Genomic DNA, 10,106 nt, shown 5'->3' with positions numbered 1-10,106 from the left:
TTCAAGTGCAACTGTAGCAGATGAGATTTCTCCAAGACAGAAGCAGCAGCTCCCCAGTGGAAAATCTCTCACATCTCCCAGGACGAGCACAGTGAGGGAGGGGACCAGCTTTAGCACCTCCTACCTCTGCCACCAACCTTGCCATCCACAAGACCCAACTGATGAGGAGTCATGGATCGATTTGGGCTGGAGGGTGAGCCGGGCTGAAGAGGCAGCTAGAAGAATCACTCAGTAATCTTGGTTTGAGATGGAGGTATTCTGGACTAGCAATGTGGTGATGGGGACAGAAGTGGGTGGCTTGGAGAGAAATTTAAGGGGTGTCTGATTAATGGAAACACCAAATGGGGGTATCCAGAGATGTAGAAGGAAAACTACGAGAGAGGAATGTCACAGAAGCCAAGGAGGAAGTCATTTCAGAAGAGAGTGGTCAGCCACTTCAGGTGCTACAGGGAGATAAATTAAGATAACTGGGAAGTTTTCATCACTGTGTCAGTTCAGGGGTGATCTGAGATCTTTAGGAATGAAAGGGGAGAAAATGGGATCCAGAATCCAGATGAAAGACTCACCTTGGATAGGAGGGACAAATTTTCCTACCAATGAGTGAAAAAAAGAGGGAAGGAAGGTGTTTTCCTTCCCCCCAGAGGAGAAGTGTAAGAAAGGGAATTTAATGTAGTTCCTACTGGATTTTTTCCACGTTCTCTGTCAAGCAGGAAGAGAGTGGCACTGAGGGTAAGTAAGGACATATCCTTGAGCTGGCCACTGCACATGAGAGGCAAAGATGGCCATCACAAATAGAGGCACTTCCTGGAACTCCCTGGTGGTCCAGTGGTTAGGACTCGGCGCTTTCATTGCTGGGGCCCGGGCTCGATCCCTGCTTGGGGAACTAAGATCCTGCAAGCTGCGTGGCATGGCCAAAAAAAAAGAGGAATTTCTGGTCAATGGTAAGGATCAACTGTGGATGCAGAACATGGTGTTTTCTGTATCTCCTCACTCACTATTAGTTGAGGGTTGCTTACAGGGCACTTAGCACTACTGACTGCCCTGTGAACTCTGGCTGAGTCTGCTCCACAGACATACAAAGTCATCAGAGATAGAGGTGTAGGTATCCTTGGTAAGCAACCGTTGGGGGATGGAGGTAGATGCTGAGGTGGATGGGTGGGGCACTGATAGGTGTGCGATAGCCATATGGAGGAGAAAATATCCAAGTTTGGAGACAAAAAGGAAAGGCTAAGTGAGAGTCCCAGCAGAGAAGTGGTTGATGTGGTGTGATGGAGCATGGGATCTAGTCTGGATAAGGAAGGAAATAAAATTAGGAAGGGGTTGAGAGATTCTACAGAGGGGGAGGCAAGGAGAGCTCCGTGGACCCGGATCTCTTAAGGAGAGCAGAGCAGGTATAATGAGTAGAGAAATAACCAGGTGGGAAAAACTTGTACATTGGAGTTGAACATTTTACAGATGGTCCAGTTATGCATCCATGACAAGACCACAGCATGTGTCACAGGAGCCGGCTGCTGAAATACAGAAGATGCACATCCTAGAAACTAAAGAGGTCAAGGACCTGCGAAGCAGAGATACTGAATGATATTTCTTGGGCAGTGCAAGATCTGGACTGTGAACAGGCACCAATATTTTGATGATTGTGAGGGAAAGACTAGGGCATAGGTCGTCTGTAAGCTCCAAGAGGGCAGGGATAACATCTCTCATCTTTACCACTATATCCCAGTGCCTACCACAGTGTCTTGCAAATTACCTCCACTCCCTCAATTATTGGCTTCAAACAACGATCAACATTTATCAGCTCCCAGTTTCTGTGAATTAGATATTGAAGAGCAGCTTAGCTGGGTGCTTCTGGTTCAAGGTCTCTCATGAGGTTTCAGTCAAAATGCTGGCTGGTGCTGTGGTCATTTGAAGTCTTTTTTAAAAAAATGATATGAATGCATATTTATTGACAAGGAACACTACTATGATTATTATTAAGGTATAAAAGCAAGATGCACATAGAGTTACCATATGATACAGCAATTCCACTCCAAGGTATATACCCAAGTGAAGTGAAAACATATGTCCACATAAAAACTTGTTCACATGTGTTCACAGCACCATTATTCATAACAGCTAATGTCCATTGACTGGTGGATAAACAAAATATGGTATGTCAACACAGTGGAATATTATTCAGCCATAACAAGGGATGATGTACCGATACATGTGACAACATAGATGAATCTTTATAAACATTATACTAAGTAAAAGAAGCCAGTCACAAAAGACCACATATTGTATGATGCTACTTATATAAAATGTCCAGAATAGGGAATTCCAGAGATAGAAAGTAGACGAAGACTGATGGTTGCTTAGGACTGAGTGGAGGAAACTGTTGATGAGTATGGGTTTCTTTCTGGGAAGATGAAAGTGCTCTGGAATCAGATAGTGGTGAGAGTTGCACAAGTCTGTGAATATACTAATAACCATTGAAGTATACACTTTAATAGGGTGATTTTCCCAATGCCATTTTTTTTACTGAAATAGAAAAATCTATCCTAACATTAATCTGGAACCTCAAGGGACCCCAAGTAGTCAAAACACTCTTGAAAAAGAAGAATGAAGTTGGAGATCTCACACTTCCTGATTTCAAAATTTACTATGAAGCTACAGTAATCAAAATAGTGTGGTACTGGCATAAAGACAGACATATAGGCCAATGCAATAGAATAGAAAGCCCATAAATAAATTCTTATATATATGATCAAATGATCTTTCCAAGCGTTCCAAGACCATTCAGTGGGGAAAGGACAGTCTTTTCAACAAATGGTGTTGGAAAAACTGGATATCCACATGCAAAAGAATGAAGTTGGTTCCTTATCTTATACCATATACAGAAATTAAAACAGATTAAAGACCCAAATGTAAGACCCCAAGCCATGAAAATCCTAGAAGAAAACAGGGGAAAAGCTTCATGACATTGGATTTGGCAATGATTTATTAGTATGACACCAAAAGCACAGACAGTAAAACCAAAAATACACAAGTGAAACTGTATCAAACTTAAAAACTTCTGCTCATCAAAGGATACTATCAGCAGAGTGAAAAGGTGACACATGGAATGGGAGAAAGTATTTGAAAATCATATATCTGATAAGGGGTTAATATCTAGAACATATAAAAAACCCCTACAACTCAACAATAGAAAAACAAATAACCTGATTTTAAAAAGGGCAAAGGATTTGAATAGACACTTCTCCAAAGATGATTCAAATGGCCAACAAGCATAAGAAAAATGCTCAACATCACTAATAATTAGAGAAATGCAAACCAAAACCACAGTAAGTATAGTCAATACGTCTTGTAATAACCTATAATGGAAAAGAATCTGAAAAAGAATGTATATATTCTTTGAATCACTGAATCACTTTGCTGTACACTTGAAACTAACAACATTGTAACTTAACTATACTTCAATAAAACAAACAAACAAACAAAATACAGTGAGATGTCACTTCACACCATTGGAATAGCCACTATCAAAAGAATAGAAATTAACAAGTGTTGGCAAGGATGTGGAGAAATTGGAACCCTTCAGCACTGTTGGTGGGAGTGTGAAATGGTACAACCACTATGGAGAACAGTATGGAGGTTCCTTAAAAATTAAAAATAGAACTACCATATGATCCTGCAATTGCACTTCTGGGTATATGCCCAAAAGAACTAAAAGCAGGGTCTCGAAGAGATATTTCCACACACATGTACATAGCATCACTGTTCACAATAGCCAAGAGATGGAAGCAACCCAATGTCCACTGATGAATGGATAAACAAAATGTGGTATATATATATATAAAATGGAATATTATTCAGCCCTAAAACTTAAAGATCCTGTCACATGCTACAACGTGGATGAACCTTGAGGACATTATGTTAAGTGATATCAGCCAGTCACAAAAGACACTGTATGGTTCCATTTATATGAGATATCTAAAGTGGTGAAATTCATAGAGACAGAAACAGAATGGTGGTTGCCAGGCCTAGGGCAATGGGGAGATGAACTTTGTTTATTTATTATTTATTTATTTATTTACTTACTTATTTTTGGCTGCATTGGGTCTTCGTTGCTGCGTGCAGGCTTTTCTCTAGTTGCGGTGAGCAGGGGCTACTCTTTGTTGCGGTGCGCGGGCTTCTCATTGCGGTGCCTTCTCTTGTTGCGGAGCATGGGCTCTAGGCACACGGGCTTCAGTAGTTGTGGCACACGGGCTCAGTAGTTGTGGCTCTTGGGCTCTAGAGCGCAGGCTCAGTAGTTGTGGCCCACAGGCTTAGTTGCTCTGCGGCATGTGGGATCTTCCTGGATCAGGGCTCGAACCCGTGTCCCCTGCACTGGCAGGCGGATTCTTAACCACTGTGCCACCAGGGAAGCCCTGGGGAGATGCACTTTAATGGGTTTAGTTTCAGTTTAGCAAGACAAAAAGTTCTGGAGATCGGTTGTACAGCAGTGTGAGTATATGTAACACTACTGAACTGTATGCTTAAACTGGTTAACATAGTTAAAAAGAAAAAAGGGTGGATTTTAGGATATGTGCGTTATGTCTCAAAAAAAGTTATATGAAAAAATTTTAAAGCAAGTTGCAAAACTGTTTGTTAAAAATGTGTATATAGAACAGATATAAAATGTAAGAATCTATTGAAAATGTTAACAGTGGTTGGATTACATGTGAAAATCTATATTTTTCTGCACTTTCAGACTTTTCTTCTGGTGATAATGTATTACCTTAATATATAAAAAACAAAGCACTTCCTCTGTTTAGGGGTCAAAACAAGAAAGGTGATACTTGAGCTGGAGTGTTTGTAGTCACAGGAGATGGCGATTCACTAACTTTTGGCTCACTTGGGGATGTGGCTGACCCTTGCGACTCCTAGCTGGCTGGCCGGTCTGGAGACAAAGCATCACTGCTGTCTTTGTCAAATGATAAATTGCTGTGAGTTTGAGGACAGTCGTCCTTCCCAATGCCTATAATTACCTCCTTAACACTGGAGTCTACAGGAAGGATGTTTTTCTCTACCAGCTCCATAGGACCAGGTCTTTGAGCAATCTTTTCATTCAGATCATCAGCTAGTCGAGCTCTTTTCAACTTCATTCGAGTAGCCTGCAAGGATGGCTCTGCAAATGTTCTTTCTAAAATGGGCATCCTGACAAGTTCAGAACCATCGGGTTGGCTCCAGATCTTGTGCTTCAAAGAGTTTATGGTTCTGGCCCCTTCCAAGTCTTTTCATTGCTCCTGGAATGCCGCTGGGCTCTTCGGAGGTGGCACGATGCCCTGGTCCACTAGCTGTCCTCTCGTCCTCTTTGTTGCAGCCTCGGCTGGAGCATAATCTTCCTTTTGTTCCGAGGGGGCAGGTGCTGACTGGAGAGCAAGGAGAGCCCCTGCAATTCGTGGGCAATGGCTTCACTTTGAGGACTTGGAGAAAGATGGGTTAAAAGGTCCCACTTCATCCTCGGTGTCTAGTGTCCCTGTGTGACCCATTGTGTTCCAGCCTCTGGCAGCAGAGGCTACAAGACACCTCTTAAATGTGGCCTGTTGAAGAGACTCAGTAAAAATATTTAATTATTTTACTGTCTTACACTCTCTTTCTTAGCACCTTAGCACCTAGTCGAGCTCTTTTCAATTTCATCCGAGTAGCCTGCAAGGATGGCTCTGGGAGGAAGCTCCCAGGCCACCTCCTCCCCACGCGCTGCCGCCCGCGATCTCGCGAGACCGTCACTTGCAGTCTTGAGTGAGGTTAGAGGATCCACTTCCGAGGTGTCTTCCCTCATTTGGCTGACACGTTGGTGTTGGTTGTTGGCAGAAGTCCTCAGCTCCTTGCTACGTGGCCGTGTGTTGAAGTACAGGACACAGGAGTAGAAATTAAGTGTGCAACTTTAAGAATAGGGGGTTCCGTTTGGAGCATTTCATTTGAAGGTGCCTCAGGGACAACTTTAGGGATTTCGAAGGGCAGTTAGATATACGAGTCTGGTGATCAGAGGCAAAGATGGAATGGAAATGAAGATTTAGTAGTCATCAATACATAGGCAGTAACTCAGACCATGGAGTGAATGAGACGGCTTAACGGGAAAACATCAGAGGAGGGAGTTTTGGAAGAGGCAGGGGAGATGCTGGGATCATGGGAGAATCTACAGTCTCAATTTGAGAAGGTTGTCAAGGAGACACTGGTCCTGGAGGAGGGTCACATTCAGTCATGGCCAGCAGTCCCAGGGAACATAGAGATACAAGCTACCAAGGCAAGTACGGGAAGCCAGGTGAACTGGGGGAGGAGGAATGAGGCAGTAGAAGCACATGAGGGCATGGGAGAGGAGGATTTCTGAGGATGACAGAGATGAGGGTCACGGATGGAAATACTCAAAGGGTATAGAACTTGGGTTATCTGTTTTTCTGTGTTTTCCCTTGTTAGGATATCACTGTTGGCTCACTCTAGGAGTTGGCTCTGTAGCAGGTGGCTGTCCTGGGTTTTTAGGGCACAGGGCCTAGCAAGATGAAAATAGGAGAAACTGAAGACAGATATTGATTTTCCAACGTGGTTGAGTGGCAGGTGATGTTGGTGTCCTATCTGACAGGAGCTATATCTTCCCCTTAGCAGGTTCTTAACTGACGCCAGATCCTCATACCTGAAGCCACAGACACTGCATGAGAAGCCACTATAACACCTGAACCCAGGATCAGAACTCTTCCCACCTCAGCTTGCTACCATCATCTTTGTCCCTTGTCACATATGAGCTGACTGTTATTACCAGCTTGCAGAAATCCATTCCCAGGCCTTGTTTTGCCTTGGAATTCTTGCCCAGACGGTTGGGGCTAGGACACTCCCTTGAAGACTCTCAACCTTTGATGGAATTAACAGCCATGATGATTTGGAGACCGGAATTATCTCCTGGTAAATCTATCAGCTAGATTGCTGAGAGCTGGAACTGGGATGAAGCGCCCTACATGGGAGAACATAGCCTGGAGAGATCAAGCCCAAAAGCCAAATCCAGAGGATCAGAGACCAGGATCCATGAATGTGGTTCTGCAGATCCAGGATCACCGTGAGGAGAGACCAGAAACAATAATTAATAATAACCATAGGAATTCCCTGGTGGTCCAGTGGTTAGGACTCCATGCTTCCACTGCAGGGGGCATGGGTTCAATACCTGGTTGGGGAACTAGGATCCCACATGCCATGCGGTGTGGTCAAAAAAAAAAAAAAAAAGATAACTGTAATCAACATTTTTGAGAACTCACCCCGTGCCAGATGCTGTGCTAAGCTGCCCTACTGATCCTGTTTCATTTTCACAGGAATGTTTTGAGGCAGGTATTATTGTCATCCTCACCTTATGGATAAGGAAACTGAGGCTTAGGGAGTTTAAGTAATTGGCTCATGGTATACAGCTGGCAAGCAGCAGAGTGAGGTTGAAACCAATGCATTCTCACCCAGAGCCTGCATTTCCATCCATGATGCTATCCCCTGAGCTGTGGCTGAGAATCCTACTGGTGTTTGGGGCTCTTCTTCACCAACTAGCAGCTTTGATGCAGATCTTGGCTGAGGTCTTGGTGTCTGTGAGAGGCTTCATGACATTTATTCTGTTTCCACTGCCTTGGTTTGTGGTTCCAAGTAGAATTTAAGGGAAAAGCCAGTTCTGCAGGGATGGTTCTGGGAGGGTGTATCTGTTAAGAAGATATTGAGCTTAGCGGGGCAGAAACCCAACTTTAACCCATATTTTATTATATTCCAAGGATGCAGGGGATTTTGTGGAGTCCAAAATAGGCATGTGGCTGAGATTCAGGAACCAATGGAAACAGCCCTTGAAAACTACCAGGATAGTATCTACGAATCTTACCTCTATATTTCAGGCTCTCTGTCTCTGTTTCTGTCTCTACCTATGTCTGTCTCTCTCCCTCTCTCTCTCCCTTTGTCTCTCTATTTATCTCTCTTTTTCTCTCTCCAGACATATTTTTTCAACCTCTCTAGTTGTAGAATGGGAACCATGCCCTTGATCCCTGATGGTTCTGGAACTTTACATCAATCTCAAAGTGTGGTCCCCAGACTAGCAGCATTAGCCTCACCTGTGAAATCATTAGAATGTAAAATCTCAGGCCCCATAGAATCAGAAACTCTGGGTGGGGCCCAGCAGTCTGTTTTAACAAGCCCTCCAGGTGATTCTAATGCATGCCTAGTTTGAGAACCACCGGTTTCTATCTTACAGCGTCAGCCGTCTGGAGAGAGACTGACCCATTTGCACCCCCAGAGTCAACATTTTCAGCAAAGGGTTATGGACACAGCTTGAGTCTTGGGTCCACCTCTGCCCTGATTAGCTGCAGCCTGAGAGCTGCGTCATGCTGTAACCTTACTCATCCCACTGCAAAACACCTGGACAGACGTGGAGGTGGGATCAGTTCCAGAAAATAGGCAGTCTGGAAAAGAAGTGGGGTGTAGGAGGAATGCTACATGGACAAAACAAGAGAAATTATGAGATCTCAGAACCTGAGAGTACTTACTGGCTTACTGGCTGGACAAAGCCATGACAGGAGAGGACAGGGAAGTTAATGAAACCCAAGTGCCTGCCAGCCCAGGGGCAGCCTGTGGAACCAAGGTCCATACTGTTACTGAACTTGGGTTTGACTGCTCATCATTCAAGAATCCAATGCTAAGAGACAAGTGTGGGGTAGAAGGAAAGATAGCTTTACTGAGGAAGCTAGCAATCCTGGGGAGAAGGTGGACTCATGTCCCAAAGAACCAACTCCCCATTGCCGATCTGGGGACAAGAGTTTTTAAAGTGGGACTTTCGGGGTGCACAGGCGGGGGTGGGGATGGGGGCTACGTGCAGAACAGCACAGGAAGCTCTGACAGTCGTCTTGAAAGTGGTCATGCCATGGTCTGATCAGCATCATATTGATTGTTTCACATACAGTTAATCTTCAATTCCAGGGTCAGTTTGTTCCCATTTCCTTGAGGCCAGTTCACAGAATTGTGTAAGATGGAGTAGTTTATGTCATGGCTACAGTCTGGTCATCAGGTCATTAACTTCTTCCACCTGATGGGGGTTTCAGTATCTGCAAGACAGCTCACAGGATAGGGCTCAGGATATTATCTATAGCCCTTGAGGAGGGACTAAAGGTCTTTGACTTTGTTTAATGGCTAAAGTATTATTATTTTGTCTTGTTTTACTGCTTTCCTTTGCTTCTGCATTTTTTTTTCATTTCTCTGATTAAATTTATTATTTGGCTAAAGTTTTTCTACAGACAAGAGGCAGTCACAGAGAACACGGTGTTGGTGGATGCTCTGTCCCAGGAAGGCCCCATAGGGTCCTGCTCTGTTACAGTACTTCTTCAGGGTCATGACCATTGGCCAGGGTCATGTGCAGAGCATTAAACTTGATACTGACTCATTTCTTGTCACCTTGTGTTCCTTTTCCCTGAGCAGTTCCCATCCAGCTTATCACCTGTTTTAGGTCCTGGAGGTTGTATTAATTACAGCAGCAGTTCTAAAAGTCCAGTCCCTGGGCCCTTAAGGGTCTCTCAGACTCTTGGCATTCCACAGGTCAGACTGTTTTCATAATAACACTAAGATTTTATTTGTCCTTTTCACTGTATTGCCATTTGCACTGATGGTGAAACTGCTGGTACCTCAGCACAAATCAAGGTTGTGATACCAAAATTCTAGTAACGATTGTATTCTTCACTACCAGGCCCTCGCAGTATATGTTTTTTTAAAAAGTCAGTTTCACTTACGAATGTCTTTGATAAAGAAATAGAAATTTTATTAAACTAATTAATAAAACAAAATTAATTTAATCAAATTTCAGCCCTTGAGTGCATGTCTTTTTAATGTTCTGGAGGACAAAATGGGAAGTGTATGTAAACTACTTTTTCACATCCTGAACTGTGAGGGTTGTCTGAAGACAAAGTGCTTGCTTGAGCTGTGAGATGAATTAGCCTCTTTTTTGCAGAAAACCATTTTTACTTGAAAGAATGACTGATAGACAAGCTATAGTGGTTGGCAGATATTTCCTTAAGACTGTATTAAGGAAGCCTGTCACTTCAAGGAAAACAACTGACAGTATTTGTTGCCAATGATAGCATTTG

The 10,106-nt window shown here is 43.5% G+C and overlaps 1 pseudogene; it reads right to left on the bottom strand.

The window, feature by feature from the left end:
* Positions 1 to 4,799: 4,799 nt before the first annotated feature.
* LOC112401609 (MKL/myocardin-like protein 2 pseudogene) lies at positions 4,800 to 5,513 on the bottom strand (annotated as a pseudogene).
* Positions 5,514 to 10,106: the final 4,593 nt, after the last annotated feature.

Source organism: Neophocaena asiaeorientalis, unplaced genomic scaffold, assembly GCF_003031525.2.
Source record: "Neophocaena asiaeorientalis asiaeorientalis breed wild unplaced genomic scaffold, Neophocaena_asiaeorientalis_V1.1 scaffold33, whole genome shotgun sequence".
In the NCBI taxonomy this organism is placed as follows: domain Eukaryota; kingdom Metazoa; phylum Chordata; class Mammalia; order Artiodactyla; family Phocoenidae; genus Neophocaena; species Neophocaena asiaeorientalis.
The sequence above is the reverse complement of the archived record's forward strand: the minus strand, read 5'-3'. Positions and strand labels throughout refer to the sequence as shown.